General features: G+C 39.1%; 1 protein-coding gene across 1 annotated transcript in view; it reads left to right on the top strand.

Moving 5' to 3' along the window:
* The first annotated feature begins 3,352 nt into the window (after positions 1-3,352).
* The window catches only part of CLOCK (clock circadian regulator), a 48,837-nt gene continuing 30,441 nt past the window's right edge, over positions 3,353-21,748 (top strand). The window contains exons 1-2 of the mRNA XM_084266656.1: positions 3,353-3,410; positions 20,009-20,123. The gene's annotated coding sequence lies outside the window, so the exon portion shown is untranslated. The remainder of the gene's footprint in view (positions 3,411-20,008; positions 20,124-21,748) is intronic.

Raw genomic sequence — 21,748 nt, 5'->3', positions numbered from 1 at the left:
TCCCATTGTTTTGGGGGAAGAGAATGAGTTTGGTGTATTTCTTTGGAAAGACTAGAACTTAGAGTCCCCTTGCAGTAAGCAGTAAAGAGGAAAGAAAGTGTAACTTGTGCCTAAGGAGTAGTACTTTTTAATTCAAAGGCCATAGTGTCTAAGTGCTTTTAATAGCAGAGAGCTAAAACTAAATGGGGGCTGCCTAAAGATTTCAGTTTATACCAGTTACTGTATAAAACACATCCGTTAATAGCCAAAGAATAAGGTTTTTCTTTCAGCATAAGATAGTACCTCCCAAATGGGATTTCCTGTAAGCCCTCTCCTCTGTCTTATAACATGGAGTTTTTACTTGAAAAGCAGGAGGAGCTGGGTTTATGTCTGGAACATTTCTCTGATTCTTTCCCATCTTGCCTGTATTTGCATTATCTATTATTTTAAACAGCAGACTGAAATTTACCTCATTAAGTTCAACTTGTAAGATTTCTATCAAGTCGCCGTGGAGAACTGTAGTGTGTCCTGCTGATAAGTTTAGAAGATCTTCTTACAGATTTAGTAATGATGAAAGTGGAGAAAACTTTATTACTTTGCTACTTTCATTTCTAGGGAATTTCCTGCTCAGTATCAAACATACTTCCCAAGCTTTCAGTAACCAATAGAATCTTCATAAATTTTGTAGTAATCACAAATTTTAACTCATTGATTTCAAGTATTAAAACACTTCAGTTTTAAACTATAGTAATGGATTGAAAAATAGGTGACTTTGACTAGTCCTTCTGTTAAGGTAGTGTTAATAGTAACAACGGATATTTTAAAGGAAACTGGATTTTCCTCTGACTGTGAGTAGAAAAGCAAGTAGCAGCATGAATCACAGCTTCCAAGAACTGTCAGAGTAGGAATGCAGATTCTCTCACGCAGACATGCTTTCCTCACTGTCAATTTTAATGTGGTAATGTGATTTAATAAAGTTTTTCTTGCCATCCACAGAAGCAACATTCATTATATATAATCAAACTACTACTAGTAGTTGTGTGGTTGAGGATGAAACCAGAGCCTGGAACTAGTATGGTAGTTCCAATGATAACTCCCTAACATCTCAGTAATTTTGCTTAAAATTTGTTTTCTGAAAATGTTTTTGCTGTTAAAATACTGGTCTTCATTTTTGCCATTCCTTTTTTTCCAGCTCAGAAGCATTAGTTAAACATTTTGTGCTGCACTGAAGCTTTGCATGATGTTTCATAGATAATAAGATACAGTTCCAGCCTTGAAGAGCCTGTGATCTGAATTTCACTGACATAGAAAATGAGGAGAATGACCTCAGAAAGGGGGACAGGGATTCAAATGAATAAATGAGTCATAGTGAGTGAATTAAGTTGTCATTTCTAAGAACAGACTAAGGTAGAGCAGCAAGGAGGAAGATGAGAATGTAGAAGCAAAAGACAGCATAAAGCAATTCCAAATAGTATAGAGATTTGAAAGAAAAGAGGGAAGGTGTGTTATTCTGCAGGATCTGGAAAGCAGTATGAAATCAGAAGAGTAATCTGAATCAAGATGAAGAGTAATTAGAAGGTGTTAGGAAATGGGGCAGGAAAAAGATATGTAGAGACTTATATTGATGGGTTTGGCTTTTATGAAGGGAAAAAAAAGATAAGACAGGAAAGGAATTTAAGAATGTGCTGGTTTGATTCAGCAGGAAAGTCAGGACACTAATTCTAGTATTAAGAAATTTTTAACTCCTTAAATTAAGCTGTCAATTTAACTTGCTTTTAAAATGAGTGGCAAAACAATGGGCAGCTGTGCCTGAAAACTCAGTCATTTTGCATTCATGTTGCTCAGTCACTACCTCCTATTACATCCACTTTTTGTATGAACTGGAGGATGATTTACAGGTTTCAGTGCAATTGAGGTGGGGCTATAAAACCTCTAACATCAAAAGTAATTGAGGCACTACCACTTTATCCAGGTCAAAAGTATCATAAACATTTTCATTAAAATAATGGAAATTGCTTTCCAAAATTATTTTAGTTAAACTGATACTAGAGTTATATGGACAGTGGAATTTCTGGTTGATTTATATTGAAGTATGTTAATCATTATACTGCTGGCATAAGAAAGGAAAAACAGTTTCTCTTAAACTTGTATAGATTTATTTTTTTTTCATGGTGCCTGTACACTTTTCCTCCCCTATAGAGTTTGGCATTTCTTACCTGTATGTTGGAATTTGATTGAAAATGTGCATTTCTCACAGTAGGATTTTTCATTTTAGTGTATAGAAAATAGAGAAAAGTAGATTATACTGGTGGTCTTATCCCATTAGGCTTGTCCAGTAGACGTTCCTCAAACATTGGTATTCTTCCCCAGCTTCTTTCTGTTTGTATGTACTGGGGTACAGAGTGGTAAAGAACATTTTGAGTGGGGTTTTGAAGTTCCTTCTTTTTTTGTTGTTATGACAAAGGAATTCTGCCTGTCCTTGCATACGATGGAAGGAAATAGATTTATGTACAACTTAAAGGGTATGCTTTGCCACAAGGGAGTGCTGGGTAGAAAATGTCAATACTTAGAAGTAGCAAGTGGTTTTCCCAGCAGGATTGTCAGCAGTAAGATTATATTACCAAATTGGTGTGTGAGTATTTAAAACAAAGCACTGTGTGTAGGGATACAGAAATTGTGACTTAGTGAGCTATTGCTTTGTGGAGTAAGAGTGTTTGTGTATAGACAGTTAGATTCTGCTCACTTCAGCTTACTGAAAGTAGTTTGTCATTAGTGAGGGGAAAATGTTCAAATCTTTCATATAAAGTTGTGTGCCGTGTTCTTTGAGAGTTTTAAACTGTGTTCTGAGGTAGATAATGAATCCAGTTTGAATTCTAACACACACACAGAGTTAAGATTATATTGATGTATATTTATTTCCAGAACTTTGCTGGGTATGTTATTGATGTTCTGCAAGGTCATAATATACCCGCCAAGCAACTGTAATATAATAATTGTAATATTAATGTTTTGTAGGTAGTGTTAGAACTGTAACTTTAGTCTGAGCCATCATCAGGCTGTTGCATTTGTCTCGCAGATTTGGATTTCAGGCAGTGCCAAAGCTATGTAAAAGGTACGTGTTTTTGAAGCTCTTCTTAGATATTTGCTTCATATGTCAAATAGAGGAATTGGAAAGTGAAATTGTGAGCAGTTTAGGAAGGGAAATAAAGTGACTGAAATGGCAGGAGAGAAATCTGAGAGCAGATATCAAGGGCTCACTTCAAAAAGTTGTTTTGAATGGGTTTGTCTTTATAAAACGGGGTTTTTGTTGTGTCTTTTTTTTTTTTCAGAACACTGTGCCAAAGAAGACTTCTGCTCAGATGACATCACATTTGGACTACTAATGCTATCCACCCACTCTACAAGGAACAATGCATTTCTAGGTAATTTAAGTAAGTATGTAGATTTTATTGCTATTAGAACAGTAACGCTTTAAACAGAAGGATCTCTTTCTTTCAACCTCAGGCAGTGCAGACATTCCACTTCAATTTCAGATGGAAATTTGATGTTGTGTGAGAGCAAGAATAAACTGCAGACAAACTTTTAATAAGTTTTCCCCCTGTACATAGGTGAGCAGGAAATGAAACAATTGAACTAACTGTATCTGAGCTGCCTTGGAAACTAGAAGGAAAAACCCAAACCAAAAAACCCACCCAGCACTCATGATAGCATTGTCCTCAGCAATGAAGTATGCTAATGGGGCCCTGTGGTTTCTGGAGATGGAATTAATATCTCTTCCATGGACGCTTTGCAGTGAATGAGCATACATGTATTGCTGTGCTCATAGCTTTTTTTGGTTGGGTTTGGGTTTTTTTCACAGATGCTCCTGTTAAAGTCTAAGAATATATAGAAAGCAAAAGAAAGCATGCTAATAGGTTCAAGTAGCAGTATCTGTGTTTACATGGCATTTTATTTGTGAAAAGGTTGCACCTCCCCACTTCCTTGATTGAACACTATGTACTCTTCAGCTGAAGATGGGACAGGAGGTGCAGATTTTCAGCTTTGCAAGATTTGACTTCCCTTGCCCTGAGTTTACTGATTGCTTTGTACATCTGCAGTCATGCAGAGAAGCACACAACAGACTGGGTAGCTTGTTTAAGGTTTGTCTTACAAGTGACAAAGGTGTTTTGATTTGATACATCATGAAGATCATGGCCATGGTCCCAGTAGCCTTCATGTCATGTGTTAATATTTTTCTTTATGAGTAGATACTATTGTTAAACTTTTCAGATGTTCTGTTGGTTTTTTGACTGGGTCAGAAGCTCCAAAGAAATCGATCTGTAGATCAGACATTGGGCAAATCTTGCTCAAACTGGATTATTTAGTCTTCCTGGCAGAAAGCCTTCCTGTATTCCTTATGGCTTATCATGTTTGGTCGTGCATGAAGTTTGGTCATGAATGGAGTTACAGGTAGCAGTGCTTGTAGTTAATGATGCTTGACACTTTCTATTCTAAGACCATGGGTTTAGTTGCTTATAGTTTAGCAGTTGCTTATCACTGAACAGTAATTCTTTGTGTTATCTGTCTGCTTCAGGTATAACTTTACATAAGGTCAGCCTATGTCTGAGAATAAGAGGAGGGGGAGCAATGCACTGTTCTCTTGATTCAGAATGTGTTGAAATCCTTACACTGGAAAGATAAAACACCTGCACATGTTAGAGCAAGCACTCCGGGTTTTAGAAGAAAATGTAACCTGTTACACTGCAGTATCAGATTTGTTTTTTCTTTTTTGGTGCCATCCCAAACTCTGCTTTTAGGCAGCATGATAGATTTGTGAAAATACAGTTTCTACCAGTTTGGTGATTTGCCTAAATCCGTATCACCTGCACAAATCAGATGAGGTACATATATTCCACATCCTTTTAGTCATAACCAGACAGCTTCTGAGCATGGTCTGGCTGGACTGAGAGAGGTAAAGGGGTGTAATCTCCTCCAATCTGTTGCAACGTACAGGTACAAACACAGAGTAGGGAGACTTCTTGTTGTGTTCCTTTTGCTTTTCCTTAACCCCATCTCACATCTGCTGTTGATTCTGCCCTTCAAGTGCTGCTTCAGCAGTATATTTGCATAACAGCTCTGCATTTTTTTTATTCAACTTTTCTGTATTCTTGGATATTTTTATTTATTGCTGCTCTTATGTTCAGAACAGATCATAATAAAATAGATTGTTTTGAACAGTGCATACTGTCATTAGAAGTTATGAAAGATTTCTTTTTGAAAATACTAAAAATTTATGCATGCTGTCCATCTTTGGTGCTGCTTTTAAATAAACTTTGTAGCCCGTGAGGGTCTGTTTTACTAAGAATTTGTATTTTCCAGGGTGTATTTCAGACTTACTTAGTGCGTGTCTCTTGTATCTTTTCCTTCACCTTTACAGTCTCTCTGGTCCTTTTACTTGTGCTTCTTCCTCTGAGCTTTTTTATAACTTGTGCTGAAAATCCTCAGTTTAAAGCTGTTCTTAAATTGCTGAATTTTTGTATTTGCTTATATAAAAACATCTTTTTATACAATTTTTCTCTATACTTTTCATAGAAGCTTGAGAAACAAATAACAATGCGGAGAATACTTTTGACAGTGATTTGTGGAAATATAAGAGATTTCAAAATCGTTGTACTCCTTTCTCACTGACTTGTGTGCATGTGTGAGTGCTTGCAGTAGTGTCTCTGTCTCTCTGGAAATGTGGCCATGTCAATACCTCATGCAAAACCACATTTACTCAGGAGAATAGTGAAGTCAAACCACTCTCTCACTCAGCTTAGTTCTTAACACACCTGCCGTAGAAGTGCAATGAATAAGGAGCAGAAGCAGCACAGAGCCCACCCACCACAAATGGGAAATGCAGTAGTATTTTATGGAAATGGGTTATCTTGGTTGTAATTATTGGGGCTGCTTTGCTTATCACAGGGAAGAAAAATTGCAGCTCGTTAAATCAAAATTGAATAGGGTTTGACATGGTTTGTCCTGGTTTTCTGCTGGGGTAGAGTTAATTTTCACAAGAAGCTGTGAGGGGACACAGCCAGGACATCTGATCCAAACTATCCATAGGGATATTCTATACCATGATGTCACGTTCGGTATATAAGGGAAGGGGAGCTGCTGCTCAGGGACAGTCTGGGCATTATGTCAGGTGAGCAAATTGTGTTGTGTATCACCAGTTCTGTGTATTTTCTTATAAGTCTTTTTATTATTTCTCCCTCCCTTTGCTGTCCCAGTAAACTGGCCTTATCCCAATCCATGAGTTTTGTCTTTTTCTCCCATTCTCCCCCCCATCCCATTGGTGAGGAGGAGTGAACAAGTGGCTTTGTGGTTCTCAGCTGATGGTTGGGGCTAAACCAAGACAATCCTTTCTGGTGCCCAACATGGAGCATGAGGGCTTGAGATAACAGCACATCTGACCAGAGTGTGTTAAAACAAATTGGTTATTAGCACTGATTGTATGAGGTGAATGGTCACAAGTGGTGCTGGCATGGCTGTAACACTTTACTTGCTGTGTGTATTCCTTGGGGTGTGTGGGTTATCACTTCTGGAAGAATAAACAGGATTCTCATTTTGTTGTACCGTGCAGTATCACCTCACAATATAACATCATCACTGGTCATGAGGTTAAGATGATATTTGTGTGTGTCATTGCTGTCCTGTCCATACCTTGGATGACGTCTCTTGGGACTGATTAATACACCCGATCTGTGGGGAGGATGGGGGGGGACACCTCTCCTCCTGTTCTCTCACCTCCCTGTTTTCCTTCAGGCTAGTTACACAGTTTTTGAGAATTTTGAATGCCCTGAGGATGTTCAGGCCAGCATGCTCCTGTTGCTAGATCTGAATGTGTTCCAGGTCATGTTTGGGATTACAAAACATTGTTTGAAGAATACTACCCAGAGATCTGCCCAGAGGCTGGATAGTCAGGGGTGACATGGCATGTGAAAAAATATGGGCAGGTATCTAGAGAACTTCTCACCCTGAATGGTTTGTTACATCTCTCCTGAACAACTACAGGACCCTGATAAAGTGATAGAATACTTGAGAGGAAAATGCTGTGACTGTTCCAAAGGGGCACAATTTACTGCACTATGCTAGGCCCTGGCCAGCACCTGCTGACCGCTGCTCAGCCATCACTGGAAGGAGAGGGAAAACAGACCCACAGGCACTGTGGCTATTCCAACCCTGGTGACAGGCACTGCAGCTGAACCCCAACCCATGCTGGTATCAAGTCTCCCCTATACAGAAGAAGAAATACAGGAAAAAGTCAGCTTGCTTAGTAAGGGATGATGAACCAGGGCCATCACAAGAATAAGAGGAAGAGGCAGAACCAGAGATAATCCCTGGTCCTTGTCTTTGAGTGAGCTGTGAGATGTGTGAAAGCATTTCAGCTGCCATCCAGGCAAGCACACAGTTACCTGGCTGCTCAGATGCTGGCATAATGGCACCAGTAGCCTGGAATTAGAGGGTGGGGAGGCCAAGCAGCTGGGATCCCTGTCAAGGGAACGGGACATTGGCAAGGCGATTGGGAAAACTACAAAAGCCCACAGCCTCTGGAGGTAACTTATGTCAGGTATTCCTCTGCTCCAGAGAGAGGATACAGAGGGTACACACCATGAGATGTCCTGTGGTATGACCATGGGGAGGACATGAGGAAGTGGGATGGTAAAACCTACCTTGAGCCTAGAGGCACAGCTATGTGATCTACAAGGAAAAACAGTCACAAAAGGGGATTCTTCCAGGAAAAATGTCATTCCAGTTTCCATCAGGCAGTTCTCCAGACTGAGTGGACGGCTTCATTGTACATGTGATCCTCTTGAAGTGATTTGTAAGTCATTTTTGCAAGAAGTGAGTAATGAATACAAACAGTGCTCACGAGTAGAGAGTCCTTGCCTCCAGCCAAGTGGAGGAAAGGGACAACAGGGTTTATTGGAGACTGTAGATCCAATGGCCTGGCACATCAGACCTATGGGAGTATAGGGCTCTCGTAAACACTGTTGCAGAGTGGACCCTAATGCCATCATCTGCTGTGAAGGGGCAGAACCCATCTGTATTTATGGAGTCACAAGCATTGCAACAGTTGACTTTATTGGAGGTTGAAGTGGAAATGACTGGGAAGAGCACCCCATTGTGACTGTCCCAGAGGCTCTGTGCATCCTTGGCACAGACTTCCTCCAAAGAGGGTATTTCAGAGTCCCAAAAGGATGCTGGTGGGCTTTTGACATAGCTTCCCTAGAGACAGAGGAAATTAAATTGCTGTCTGCCTTGCCTGGTCTCTTAGAGGACCCTTCTGTTGTGGGGTTGCTGAGGGTAGAGAACAACAGGTGCCAATTGCTACCACAGTGGTGCACCAGTGGCAATATCATACCAGATGAGATTCCCTGAATCCCATCTGTAAGCTGATTAGTCAAATGGAGAGCCAAGGATTGGTACCCAGAACTCGCTCATCTCTTAGCAGACCTGTATGGCCAGTATGAAAGTCTAGTGGAGAATGGAGGCTGGCAGTAGACTGTCATGGCCTGAACCAAGTCACGCCACCCATGAGTGCTGCTGTGGCAGGCGTGCTGGAACTTGAGTATGAACTGGAGTCAAAGGCAACGAAGTGGTATGCCACAATTGTTATCCCAAGTGCATTTTTCTTCAATCCTTTTGGTGGCCAAGTGCAGGCAGTGTTTGCTTTCACTTGGACGGGTGTCCAGTACACCTGGAGTTGACTGCCCCACGGGTGGAAACAGAGCCCCACACTTTGCCGTGGACTGATCCAGACTGCAGTGGACCGGTGAGGCTCCAGAGCAGCTGCAGTGCATTAATGGCATCGTTGTATGGGGCAACACAGCAGAAGTTTCTGTGAAAGGGAAGAAAATAGTCCAAATTCTTCTGAAAGCTGCAGTAAGGTCAAGAGACCTGCACAGGAGATCCAGTTTTTTAGGAATAAAATGGCACAATGGGTGTCATCAGATCCTAATGGACGAGATGAACAAAACAGCTGTGTCTTCAACAATTAGCAAAAGGGAAATGCAACATTTCTTAGGTGTTGTGGGTTTCTGGAGGATACATATGCCAAATTACAGTCTAGTTTAACCACAGCTGGTAACTAAGCACCATGTGCCTGCTTGCTCACCCCACCCTCCAGTGGGATGGGGAGGACAATGAGAGGAATAAGGTAAAGCTCATGGGTTGAGATAAAGACAATCTAATGGGATAACAACGGAAGAGAATAATAAATACAAACCAAGTGATGCACAAATGTAGTTGTTCACCACTCATGGGAAAAAACAACCCAGTGCCCAGTCTGTTTCCCAGCAGTGATTCAGCCTCCTGGCTTGCTTCCCCAGTTATGTCTGGAGCAGGACTGTCTGTGGTTGGGAATATCCCTTTGGCCAGCCTTGGCCAGCTGTCCTGGCTGTGCTCTCCCAGCTCCTTGTGCACCTAGCAGGGTGTGAGAAGCTGAAAAGTTTCTGATTTAGTATAAACATGACAACTACCTAGCAACAACTAAAAACATCAGTGGGTTATCAGTACTATTCCCATACTAAATCCAAAACACAGCACTATGCCAGCCACTAGAAAGAAAATTAACTTTATCTCAGCCAAAATCAGTACAAGGGTATAGAGAGCTAATGATCTGAAAATGGTCTCCTGGTTCCTAACTGAGATTTAAGGGGGGGAAAGAGATTGTTTCTCAGCAAGATAAGGAATTATCCTGGGTGTTAGATTTGATTTAGAGGAGTTGACTTAGTGAAACAAAGTAGTGGGGTTGCTGACCAAAGCAAAGGTATGCCCTAGGCCAGGCAGAGAGGAGGGAGAGGTGCTATGTGGGAGAAGTCGCCACCTTGTTTATCTGAAGATTCAAATTATGAAACGAATGCAGACTTGCAAGACAGGCTGGAGACTTCTTGTTCCACTTCCTTTTGATGAAACTAGAATCTATAACATAAAGGATAATCTGAACACTTCCATATTTCCCTTTTATTATAGGACCACACTGAACTTGCTTTCAAATATTCTGGGTTTTTTTGTGTTGAAGTGACCCAAGAGCATGTGATATTCCTGAGTTACAGGAAGATGGAATTAGTGTTCTACTATAGGCATAAATAGAATGATTTATGGTTTCTTAGATTTTTATTTATTAAAAAAGTAGCATTTAATTAATATTAAAGTTCTGTAATTGCTTAATAGGGTTTAAAAAAATCAGTTGATTAGTTGATGTTGCTGCAGGTTTTTTGTTACTGAACTAGAATTCCTTGCAAACTCTGTGTTTTGCTTTGAAGCCCCCATCCACACAGAAGGAAGCTTCTGAAATGAAAAGGATTATCATTATACTTCAATTTATATACATGTGAAGGTTTGTATAGTATTGCTCTGTCATTTGTTTTTATTAAAATACATTTTTTCTTTAGAAATTCCTTTAACGAGATTTGATTTTCTTTTCATACGAATTTGAACAAATGCAGAGTGAAGCCCATGTTTTCTTTTGCAAAACTCTTCTGGAAAATTATTTAGATGCTGTATATTGAATGTCTGTGAAACTTTGTGAGTCTGGGAATATTTCGCTTATTCTAAGCAACTGATGAGTTAATTGTGTGTGACAAAACCCTGTTTATAACTTAGAATGCTAAGAGAAACTCTGGCATTTAACCTAAAATCTTGAAGATTAAATTCTTATACAAACAAATGACATAGCTCAGGAAAGAGGCGGGGGGAGCAAAGATTAAGCAATATATTCCTGGCTTTACTCCTAAGGTGAAAAGCTGTGTTTATGCCAAATACAATTTTATCCAGTGTTTCTGTAATTAAGTTTTTCTGTAACAGAAGGTGCTTGATTAGTGTCCCTTAGCTCTTCTGTCATGGTGTTCCTGTGGCTGGTGATCTCTGATTTCTTCTGAGGCAGGTGTCAGTCCTGTAGTGTCGCTGTGCTGTTAACCTGCTTTGTCTCTGTGCTCGTGGTTGCGCAGCACCAGCACCGGATTTAGAGGTCGATTGGAATGATTGGAGCAAACACGTGTTCATTTTAGCCCTTTTGAAATTCTGTTTGCATTGATAAGTTAAATCACAGTGGTAGTGCTTACATACCTGTCTCAGTCTCACCATCTGAATTTCCAAATAAAAAACCGACACAGGTCTGTCTATAAATTCAGAGGTGCCAGAATCTTCAGTTTTCTCTTGCTGTAATTAATTTTTGTGGTAGCTGGTAGATTGCCATGTACTATGATTTTTATTTATTTATTGTGACAAGGAGTTAAGAAAAAAAGCTTACAGAATTTCTCCAGAGTCTATCAGTACCCTGGAGTATTCTGTTTTGTGAGGTGACACACCTGCTGTGGACAATCTGGTTTGGAAAGGTAGGATACAATTCCAGTGTATGCATTACCATTTTGATTCGGATCTTTAATACTGTTTTGGAGAGAATCTCTCAGTTATCTCTCCTTACCACATACTTTTCAGGGTGTTCAGACTACATTCCTATCCCAGAAGAATTGTTTTTAAGTACTGCTGCAGGTGCAAAGTGCTCTTTTGTCTGTACAAGGGACACACAGGTCTGAATCAATTATTAAATCCCTGGAAGACTTTGAATGGCCTCTGTGGTGGTGATGTTTGCTTCTAGAGACCAGGTGAAATCTAATCCAAAATAAACCTTCTTGAACAGCTAGCGTAGGAGTGTCAGCACCAGCTGGTTTGATCTACTGATCCATTTCTGCTGCTCCAGTTCACTTGCTAATGGAGACGTAGCCAAAATTGTTCACTTCGGTTATAGGTCAGTAGATGAGGACAACGAACATCTGTGATATAAATGGATTTGCAGAACAGATACGTAAATATTGATGCTAATATTTACAGCTTTCCAAGTGCCACAATGTTTGTTACAACTTTGGATGTACAAAACATTTGTATGACTTCTGTTAATGCAGACTGTCAAGGAAGGGCTAAGTACTACAGGTCACAGTAAATCACATGGCTAAGTCATACCTGCCTTCTGAAATTTTGTTTAGTCTGGTTTTATTCTCTGCTTATAGTCTTAAACTGTTTGGAATCTTCATAGTTTTTATATTGAATTCTAAAGTTTGCACGCTCCCCATGCCACGTGTTCTGCTTGAGCTGCTCATCTGCCCTGAAAAAACCCAAGTCTAGTGCTTGGTTGTAGTCATTGAGTAAGAGGAAGACAGAAATCTTAAAAGGAGACAGTCTTCACTGGTGGGGCAGTTCTCACCATCTTTCTGTGCATTGAACTCTCATGAATTGAGACAGACTTTTCCCTGGACAGAATTCCTCAGGCTGAGGTTGTGGACAGGAGTTGTTGAGGTTTTGACATCTAAATAATGTTTAGTTGCCAGTGATAACTCATTTTTTCCTGAAGTAACAGTTGTAAAAGCTCTCCCCATCTGCCTCCTGTAATCTTAAGTTCAGAGATCCCCAAGAATTTGGCACGCTTGCTGCTAGTGTGGTATCTTGCATGTCTAAGCCAGTGACTAAACTCAGTTATATTTCTAGTTTATTTGATCTTTGCAGAATCGAGGCCTCAGCTTTCAGCATTTTTTTCTAGAAAATGTCCAAGATTCAAGTAAGATTTCTACTGATAGGACATTTAAAACAGCCCCCAATGTAATAATCTGAAAGAAAATCTTCTATCTAAGCTTGCAGGAGCACAGATAGCAGCAGCAGTTTGGACAACGTCATTTTTTTAATAAAACCTGTTTGGTTTTTTTTTCAGGCTAAATTTTTTGCAGTTTTCTTGTTTTCATTCCATCCCCTCATGTTGCAACGAGCATAAACATATTATAAAAGTTGCATATTTTGTTCTCCTAGGCTTACGCATCTCTCCATTCAATTTTTATAGCTCTTTCAAAGGGAGTGTTTGTAGAAATCTAGCTAGCAAAAAAAATAATGTATAAAGACCAAATTTAGTGCTTAGCTGCTTCATATAGCAGCTTTGGGAGGAGGCTTCATTGAAGCAGGTCCAAACCTCAACTTAAAATTAATTAAAATGTGAGTGTCAAAAAGTTGAGTATTGTAAGCCAGCAAGGTAAGAAAAGTTCTCATAATTTTAAGTAATCTTGCACTGTTTTGTCAAAATGTAGATTTCATTCTCACTCTATTTGCATATTTGTAAATATGCTAGACATAATTAAGCTGTTTCTAGCCTTAAATACAATGCATCTGTTGCCATTAGCCTGTTAGCATGTGACCTCAACATGTATATTGATTTCAGGAATTCCTGTGAATACTGATAGTGTTTGGAATCTCCTTTCTCCATACCAATCTTAAATAAGCTACTGGCAGGATCCTAGGTCACTGAAACCATATTAGTAATGTTCTGAGGAGAGAATTGTAACTGAAAATAAAACTGGGTTACAGTTTTACTTTTTAATAGCTGATATATTATTTAATGTATTATTAAAATTGGAATAGCTATAATGCCTTTATAAATACTTACTTTCTGTTACTTTTCAGCACTTAAGTGCTGGACGATTTAAGTCAGGTTCTGTTAATGAAGTGGGAAAAGAGCCTATAAGGGCTGGATTACCACATTTGCTTTGATTTAAAACTTTAATTGTAAAATACTTGTAGTGCAACTTGATTTTTAGCCACGTCCTTAGGTAGCTGAGCTGGCAGTCTTTTAAGCAGTGCTAATTTTAGCATCTTCAGTAATGACTTGGAAGGTAAGATTCTAAATGTTTGCAAATAAAATATGGTGGTACTAATCTGGGAGGTGTTGATAACTTGAGAATGCAGAGAAGGCTTTGAGGGGCAAGAAGTAAGCATACCAAGACATTTGTTTTTGTAGATAGAAGTAGTGTGATCTGATCATTTTGTGAAAGAGAAGCTTGAGAAGTGGTAAAAGAGGAGAAAATTTGATTAAAAGAGTTTTTTGGCATGTAAATTTGATGAGTACAGTCCCAAGTATGATTTTGTTTGCTTTTGTAGATGGTAAAAGGGGACTAATAGTTCTCACATAAATAGCTTCAAGGACTCATTTGAAACTTTTAAAAGTTTTTATGAAAAGTTTTCATGACACCAGAATTTTAGAAAAGTAAGTCTTTACTTAAACCTTGTTCATTTTATGAACATAGCAATAAGCATGCTACTACAGAAGTGTATTTTGCAGCATCTTTTCTGAAAACACTTAAGTTAGCACACCTGGTTTTGTTTTGTTTTCCTACCAACTCATTACTTTTTCTTTCGTTATTGCCTTCTGCTCTCCAGGATGTGCAGGACTGGGAGGGGAAGCGGGTGGGGGGAAGTGGAGAGGAGGACCTGCTTGTTGGTAATCTTGACTTGGATTGCAGTTCAGTCTTGGAGTTTAGACTGTTCATGTTCACTGATTTTATGGAAACAGCAGTCTGAAGTCTCACTACTTGATGTTTGAAGAAGCTTTCCAGTGAAGTGCACTGCCTACTCTGTTCTTCAGGCAGCAGAACAGTCCACTCTTCCAAAAGCTTTACAGAACAGTTTAGCTGTGCATGAGTCACCCGTGCTGGGAAATCGAAGCATCAGAAGCACTTGCACAGCTGCACAAGTCAAGGATTGTGCAACAAACTTGGAAGAAAAAAATATGTCCATCACTAAATATTTTTAAAGTGTTTTATTTGCCTGTTTGCATTTCTGCATGAGATGGATAATGAAGTTTCAGACTAAATATTAGCTTTCTGAAACACCTGTCACGTTCTTCTGTGTTGCTGTTAGCAACTCACCTAATCTTTTTTAATATATGTCCATTTTGTACACTCATACAGTTCTAAGAGTTGCAAATAGCTGCTGCTGGTAGAAATCATTCTTTAAATTGTCTGAGTTTCATATTTAGGCAAGTACCAGTGTCAGTATCTGTACTGTGGATCATCTGAAAACAGCCATTCGATAACATGTTGTTTGTTAGATGGGTTGATAACTTCTTAGGGGCGCACATTCTACTGCTTTATGTTTTGCTTGAGTTTCCCCTTGACTCTGAGGCTGAGTTCTGCATTTGTTTTCACATCCAGAAGCTGATCGATGGGTCTAGATCAGTGGGTATAAACAAACCTTGTTCTGTCCAAAGCCACGATGCTTGGTTTTTTTGAGCCCAAATTTGAATTATTTTTTTCTAATTTCATTTCCTGGTGGTAATTTAACACATGGAGTAGGTTATTTTGTATGGAGTGGAATAAGAATTTACTTGGTGTTATCTTGCTTTGAATCTGTAATAATTACATCTGTTGAATTTGGTAATGAATTTTCTTCAGGACACTTCAAAAATGAGTTACCAGTTGGGATTAAAACTCAACAATATTCTTTGTCCTAGACATTCTTCCCTCTTGTTATTGGGGTAGAGGAAAACCAATGTTTAACTCATTAAACTGTCTCATTTCTCAGTGAATTTTAATTTATACTTTTCAATGTAGGAGTAAAGTGTTTGCTTTTTCCTCTCTAATTGGTAAACCTGGTGTTATTTATCCTCTGAAAAAATTGTTTAAACTAATATCTGTATCTGATACAAGCCACTTAATTGCTAATGCTCTATTTCATAAATATGCACATTTGTAATTATGTGAGTAATTTGGAAGTGTTTTTAACTCCAGGACCAATATTGTGGTATCATTTTTTTAAAGGGTTGTGGGGTTTTTTTCCTTAAATTTATGTCAATATTGAGAAATCATCAAGTGAAGAGTATTTTTTTCTGGTAACTTTATTCTGCAGAAAACCATTATTTTGTGGAAAGCATATAGTTTCCTGGGACAACTAACGATATCCAGTGTGATTTTAAACTTCTGCGCGTGTCTGGTATTTTTTCCCCTTTTCTACTTCTGAAAATAACCTGTCAGTTGCCTGAACTTCTCAGTTCCCTATAAGAGGCTGGAAGAAGGAAGCTGGAATGTTTTTTGTTTATTGTAAAATACACTAAGTTTAGATGCATCTTGTGAGAGCGAATAGCAGAGCCCCCAGGTTTTAAACGCGGTAGAGCACATTTTCTGCAGCACCATGAACATGGATTTAGAATCTGCTCTTGAGCTGACTGGCTTTGGGTTGTTTCTGCCCAGAATCCCGCTGCAGGGAATGGAGATTGAGGGAGATGTGAAGATTTTCAGTTTTGGATGTTGGCTCCAACAGCTTAGTTTTGCTTGATTAAAACTCATATTGTGAAGTACTGGTTTTTTGTTAAGCACTATTTCAGAAGGCAGTAGGTACATTTTTCAGCCAGAGTGATGTATCCTTGTCTACTCCCTGCAAAGCTAATGGACCTAAGCAAGTTGCTCTGCCAGAGCAGGTTACTCATGGCCACTTGTAAATTTTCCTATTAAAAGCCCAGTTGAGATCAAGGTCTGTGGTTGCCTGCACTGTTTGTCTGTGAGGCAGGTGAAGATGTACACCTGCTGTTACAGTTCATTTACCTACAGAAAAATTATATTTCTGGGATGCATCACCTCTTCTGCACAAGTACAGACCAAGATTACAGTTGGTTTGTTGATATGGTAGAGAGAAGGTTGCAATATATAACTATTCCTAGCTGTTAGAATAATCTTCTTAGCTGCAACTTTCGGACAGCATTTCTTGAAATTCCTTTCAGCCCTATCTTCTGATGGTTTTGTTTGATTTGCTTTTTTTAAAAAAACATGTTGATGCAGAAAAAGGAGACCTATAACAGTTTTTAAAGTACAGTGTTTTAACAGGTAGCCTGCAATTAGTGAGAAGGGGTCAGTCATTACCCTAATCTGCTGTCTGTTGGTAAAGTAAATAGCAAGTAGAGGAGCAAGCATCTTGAAACCTGCCAGCTTGTTCTGTTAGGCCAATCTCTGTCTGATCAGAGAGCAGGCTATGGTTTACCTGTTTAAATACTTCTTGTTCGCTACAAAAGTCTGTGATAACTAGTGAGGATGTAAAACAACATAAATGCTTCCCCTTCTCCTCCCCTCTACCCCAGCTACAGAAAAAGTCTCTAGCTGGTCTGGGGGAAAATCTATGAAGGAAAGAGCAAAACGGAAAATGTGAATGATAGTCATGTGCTATTCTGGGAATGAGAGAATGAACAGATGGATCTCTTCTTGCCTACTGTGGTGGGATGTCCCAGTAGAGTAAAGCTCTAGAAGTTCATAATCCACGTTATCATAAACAAATGTTTCTTTGCTCCTGGAAAGCAATATAAAAAATCGTAATAGTTATCCTCAGAATCTGTATAATGAATGTGGCTTTTGGTGCTGTGCTTGTGGTGGTAGTCAGGTTCTGGCTCCCCTGCTTGCTCACAGTGTGATTTTTCTGCTCCTTGGTTTGCTTATCCTGGTGCATAACTAGTGTTAGAGCTCTGCCGGGGCATCGGGCGCTGTAGAAGCGCAGACTGCTATGCTGTGATTTTGATTCTTTAAACAAGATCTTCTCTAAAGCTAATCCTCAGTGATTCTAATAACTAGTTTGTTCCTCTGGCAAAATAGGATTATGGCACAGAGATCAGGTTGTATTAAAGAAGTTAATCTGTTTCTGTTTGAAGAAACCGTAGTGTTGGAAAACTATTACAGTTTGCTGTATTGTTTCCTATATCTTTCCTGTGATACTACTTGGGTGAAATTACTTGTGTTAAGAATATATATCACCGTGCATGAGTTCTGAGAGCTGTAATCTGTAAATTCATGGAAATCAAGATATTTATATAAAATATAAGGGCAATACTGATTCTTCCTCAGAAATATGTAGCGATGTTACCGTTAATGTGAAGTGCTGGAGAGAGAAAGGTTTCAGTCACTGACTCTATAGAAAATTAAGTACAGGCAGCGTCTTTGGTATTGTCCCATCCATTTTTCAATCCAGCCCTGACAGAACATCCAGCATGAGCAAAAGCCTAGTGTAATTTTTTCAATGTTTGAATTTGTTTCTAAGAATGAATATCACCAGTGTGCCTGCCAGTACTGACGGTAAAATTGGACCGAAATTACTCAGATTCTTTCAGACTAAAACTTGGAATGCTTTATCAGATGCCGTAAACTTTTCATTATTACCTTAGATTGGATTGTGGCTTTTTACTCTCTGACTTACTCAGAGCCTTGTTTCTTCAGCCAAGCAGTAAATTGGCACCAGTAACTCTCTGCCTGTCCCTGAGGGGTAAGGCAGCTCAGTGCGGAAGTTGCAGTGTTGCTAGTTTCAGTGATTTTTGCTACGGATTGAGCAATGTTCTGTATCAATCCATGGCAGCAGCTAAGGTTTTTGGTTGAGGATCTCAGCTTTCTTACAGATTTTTAAAGTTCCTAGCCTTTGTGGTTACAGAAAAGTGTGAAAGAATGCACTGAATGTGTACAAAAGACGTAGTATCTAGGGACAAGTACGCAGAAATTACTGTATTAAGACAAACCTCATGAATTGTGGAGACAGACCCGTGACCTTTGAACACTCGTGGCTGACAATGCTGGCGTGTAGGCGTCTTAACCTTTCTGCTGGCTTTCACACACATGCCATTTCTGCTGAGTTAGAGATCTGTGGGGCTTTGGTTACAAAAGCTTTTCCACTGTGATTAGCTTTCCTTTTGGTTTGGCTTGAGATTGCTTATGTTCACTTATGATAGAAACGTGTTCTTTTCCTCCTCAGCTCAAAACCCCTTTTTTGAAATATCCTTTTTTAATTTGTGAATTATTTTAGACATTATCAAATAGGAATCTGTGCCTAAGTCCTGTAGTGTTTGTCTTAAGTGTTTAATTGTGATGACAAAAAATAAAAATACACCTCTGCATACTGCAGATGAGGTAAAAAATTTTCCTCAGTAGGACTCTGTTAGGAGCTGGGTGAGAGTTGACAGAGTTCGACTCGGAGCAGCTTAAAAACACAGGTTTCATGTTGCAGTTTCTGTAACCTAGACTTCCATGGGACTCTCTGTCACTATTAATGTTTGCACTTGTCAGACGAACAAAACAGAGTAGGAGAGGAGGCTCTAAGCACCTAAAAAAGTAGGTCAATGGGCCAGCAGGTTATTTGGCCAGAAAAGAACAAGTGGCTTCATTGAATCATGCTGTAATTGTTTTTCTCCTGCCGGCAGATTGTTGTGCTGTGCTTTAACTTCCTATGTTAATATTTGCATCTGTGTTTTAATGACTTGGGAGCCTTTGTTAGGTGCAGGGGGAAGAAGAAGCTTGACTTTTCTAATCAAATAAGAGATAATGCTGGTATTTTCCATAAAATCTATTGATGAATTTTGAGAGGAGTGTCGGTTTGGTTTTTAGATCCCAATGTCCTTTTTGGGGTTTAAGAGGCTTTAAAATTTTTCAGAAATGGTGCAACTAATACATTTTATTTTAAGATCAGTAAGCAAGGCAGAAAGAAAGGGGGTAAAGGCAGGAGAAAAAAAGATGGTTTAGTGTACTTAAAAATGTAGAAAATAGCAGGGTTCAAGGGGAGAAACTATATGGATTCAAAGTAATGGTATAAGAGACTGGAAGATCGTGATCACGTATTGGTGCTGACTTTTTTATGGAGGAAAAAAAAGGTTTGGAATACATTCTTGGAAGAGTTTCTGAACTGAGTTTGGAAAGAGGCCTTTTAAGGACTGTATCTGAGGAAGTAGCAATATTGCACCTGGGCAGCTTTGATAGCTGTCAGCAGCATTGTACACATTCTGGGGTCATGAGAGTGGCAATTTTGGAGACTGGGAGAGAAAAAAACTTAACTGAGAAAGCCAGCAGAGGCCTGAGTAAGGGTTTCAGCAGAAAAGGTGTTGAAATAATGATGTAAAGATATGCTTTGAAGGTAGCAAGTGCAAGCGAAGATGGTATGGGAGATACCAAATTCAAAAATAAAAATTACATTGAGGCTAAAGATTGGAGTAAAGTGATAGCTTAAAGCAGAGATCAAATCATTGCAGAATATCCATTTTATCAATAAGAGCTTTAAAACAAGGTGAATTCAGATTGGAGATGTTTTGAGTAAGCAGATTATTGCATTTATAAAGTACTCTTGCTGGAATGATTGCTTCTCTTTTAATAAAAACAAAGTCTAACACCAAACAAGTAAGTGATGATTTTAAAACTCCCTGATTGTAAAATTTGCCTTTTTTGTTCTTTTACAGTTCAGAATTTAATGCTTTTCTGCAGAAGACTATACATCTGATTCCACATTGATCTTCAGAGGAACCACATTTCATCACTAAACCTCACACTTTAACAAGTCCCAAAGCGTAAAAGGTAAAATTTGTGTTCTTACAAGATTCCTATGGCTTTCAGTCCTCAACACTGAAGAGCTCAGTAGCCTTGTTAAGTAGTGTGTTTTGTTCTCTGGAACATGACTGATTTTGATTCTTATAACTAGACGTAGGCCTTGATTTCTATAGTGTTTGCTTTAACCTTGGCTGGCTTCTTTGAAACCATCTCTGCAGTCTTAAGTGCTGAGAACGCTTAGTGTGGTGCAGATTTGGACTCAGTGACAGAAAGGTCAGACCTAGAAGAGAAAAACAAGTTCTTTTAACTATTTGTTGTGGATACCAAATCTCAGTTGCTAGTTCTGAGGTAGGACCTGATCATTGTAACAACCGAAGGATTCTGTTGAATTCTAGAAATTGGCTGCTTTCATGGAGTGAGAATACTGACTCGTAAATTCTGGTTCTGCATAATGAAGATGTCAAAGTTGTGTCCCAGGTGGAAGTTTTCGTGTGTCCTACAGAATTTCATCCTACTCTTCATCTCTATAATGTTGGTACCAAATTAATTTAAAATTAACATGGGGTGAAAAATTTAATTAGCACGTACTTGTATGTACTACGTAAGCTAAATGAAAACAACTTTCTAACTGGTGTCTTGTTTTTAAAATTAATTCCATGCCAGTGATGGTAGTTTTCATTTGCTGCAGAGCAGCTTGTCTGTGTTGCTTTTGACAAAATTTTAAATGAACGCTTCATCTTAATTTACTTTCCCCCTGCCATTTCTGACTGGTTTTCAAATGGTGCAGCTCTGTTACTTTCCAAAACTTGGCTGATCAATCTGGGGAATTTTGTGTGTTGGTATGTCCAGAGCAATTGTCTCCTTAGGGCACTAACTTTTGGAGAATAAAGGCAAGATCATCTTGGACCTAATTAATTGAATTGGGTAAAAGGGCTCATGGGCAGCTTGGTCGAAACTGCATGCCCAGCTTGTGATGTACCTTGAGAGATGGTGCAGCAGCACAGCTCTCACAGCTACTTTCCTGCTGCACTCCAGAAACTTTGTGGGAAAAAATCCTGGTCTAGTGAAGCAAACCTGCACAGTATCTGGCTGCTGTAGATCCTGAGATAATTTGGTGGAAACCTAAGATTTCTTCCTCAGTTTCCCCTTCTACTTAACAACTGGGATACAGTTTTCCTGGAACAGTTTGCAGACTGTCTGGACCATAGAGTTTGCCGTATTTCTTGTGGGTTAGCACTACAAGTTCCACTGGATTTGGCACTTCCAGAAGCAAGCAAATCATTCCTTCTCAGAATCTATGAGTCACTAAAGGGACTAAACCCAGCTTCTTTGAAATACATGCAATGCCTTTTTACTATTACATTTATAACTTAGTAAAAATTCCTGAAGATCTGCAAGTCCAGTGCATGTCAAACTACTTGCTGCATGCAGTTGTTCCTTAATCACTGACAGCGTTAGTCCTGCTGCACCCGTTGAGCAGCCTCTGACATCTGACTTTTCTATATCAAGGAGGAAAGTTTTAATTGTGTTGATTTATGTTTTCATAGATATTGCAGCCTTTACAGTCATGTAATTTTTGGGTACATAAAAGTGGGCTGAATTGAAGACTTATATTAATTCTGTATTCCTTCTCCCACTGTTAATATTTCATG

Source organism: Gallinula chloropus (genome assembly GCF_964237585.1).
Source record: "Gallinula chloropus genome assembly, chromosome: 7".
Taxonomy (NCBI): domain Eukaryota; kingdom Metazoa; phylum Chordata; class Aves; order Gruiformes; family Rallidae; genus Gallinula; species Gallinula chloropus.
The sequence above is the reverse complement of the archived record's forward strand: the minus strand, read 5'-3'. Positions and strand labels throughout refer to the sequence as shown.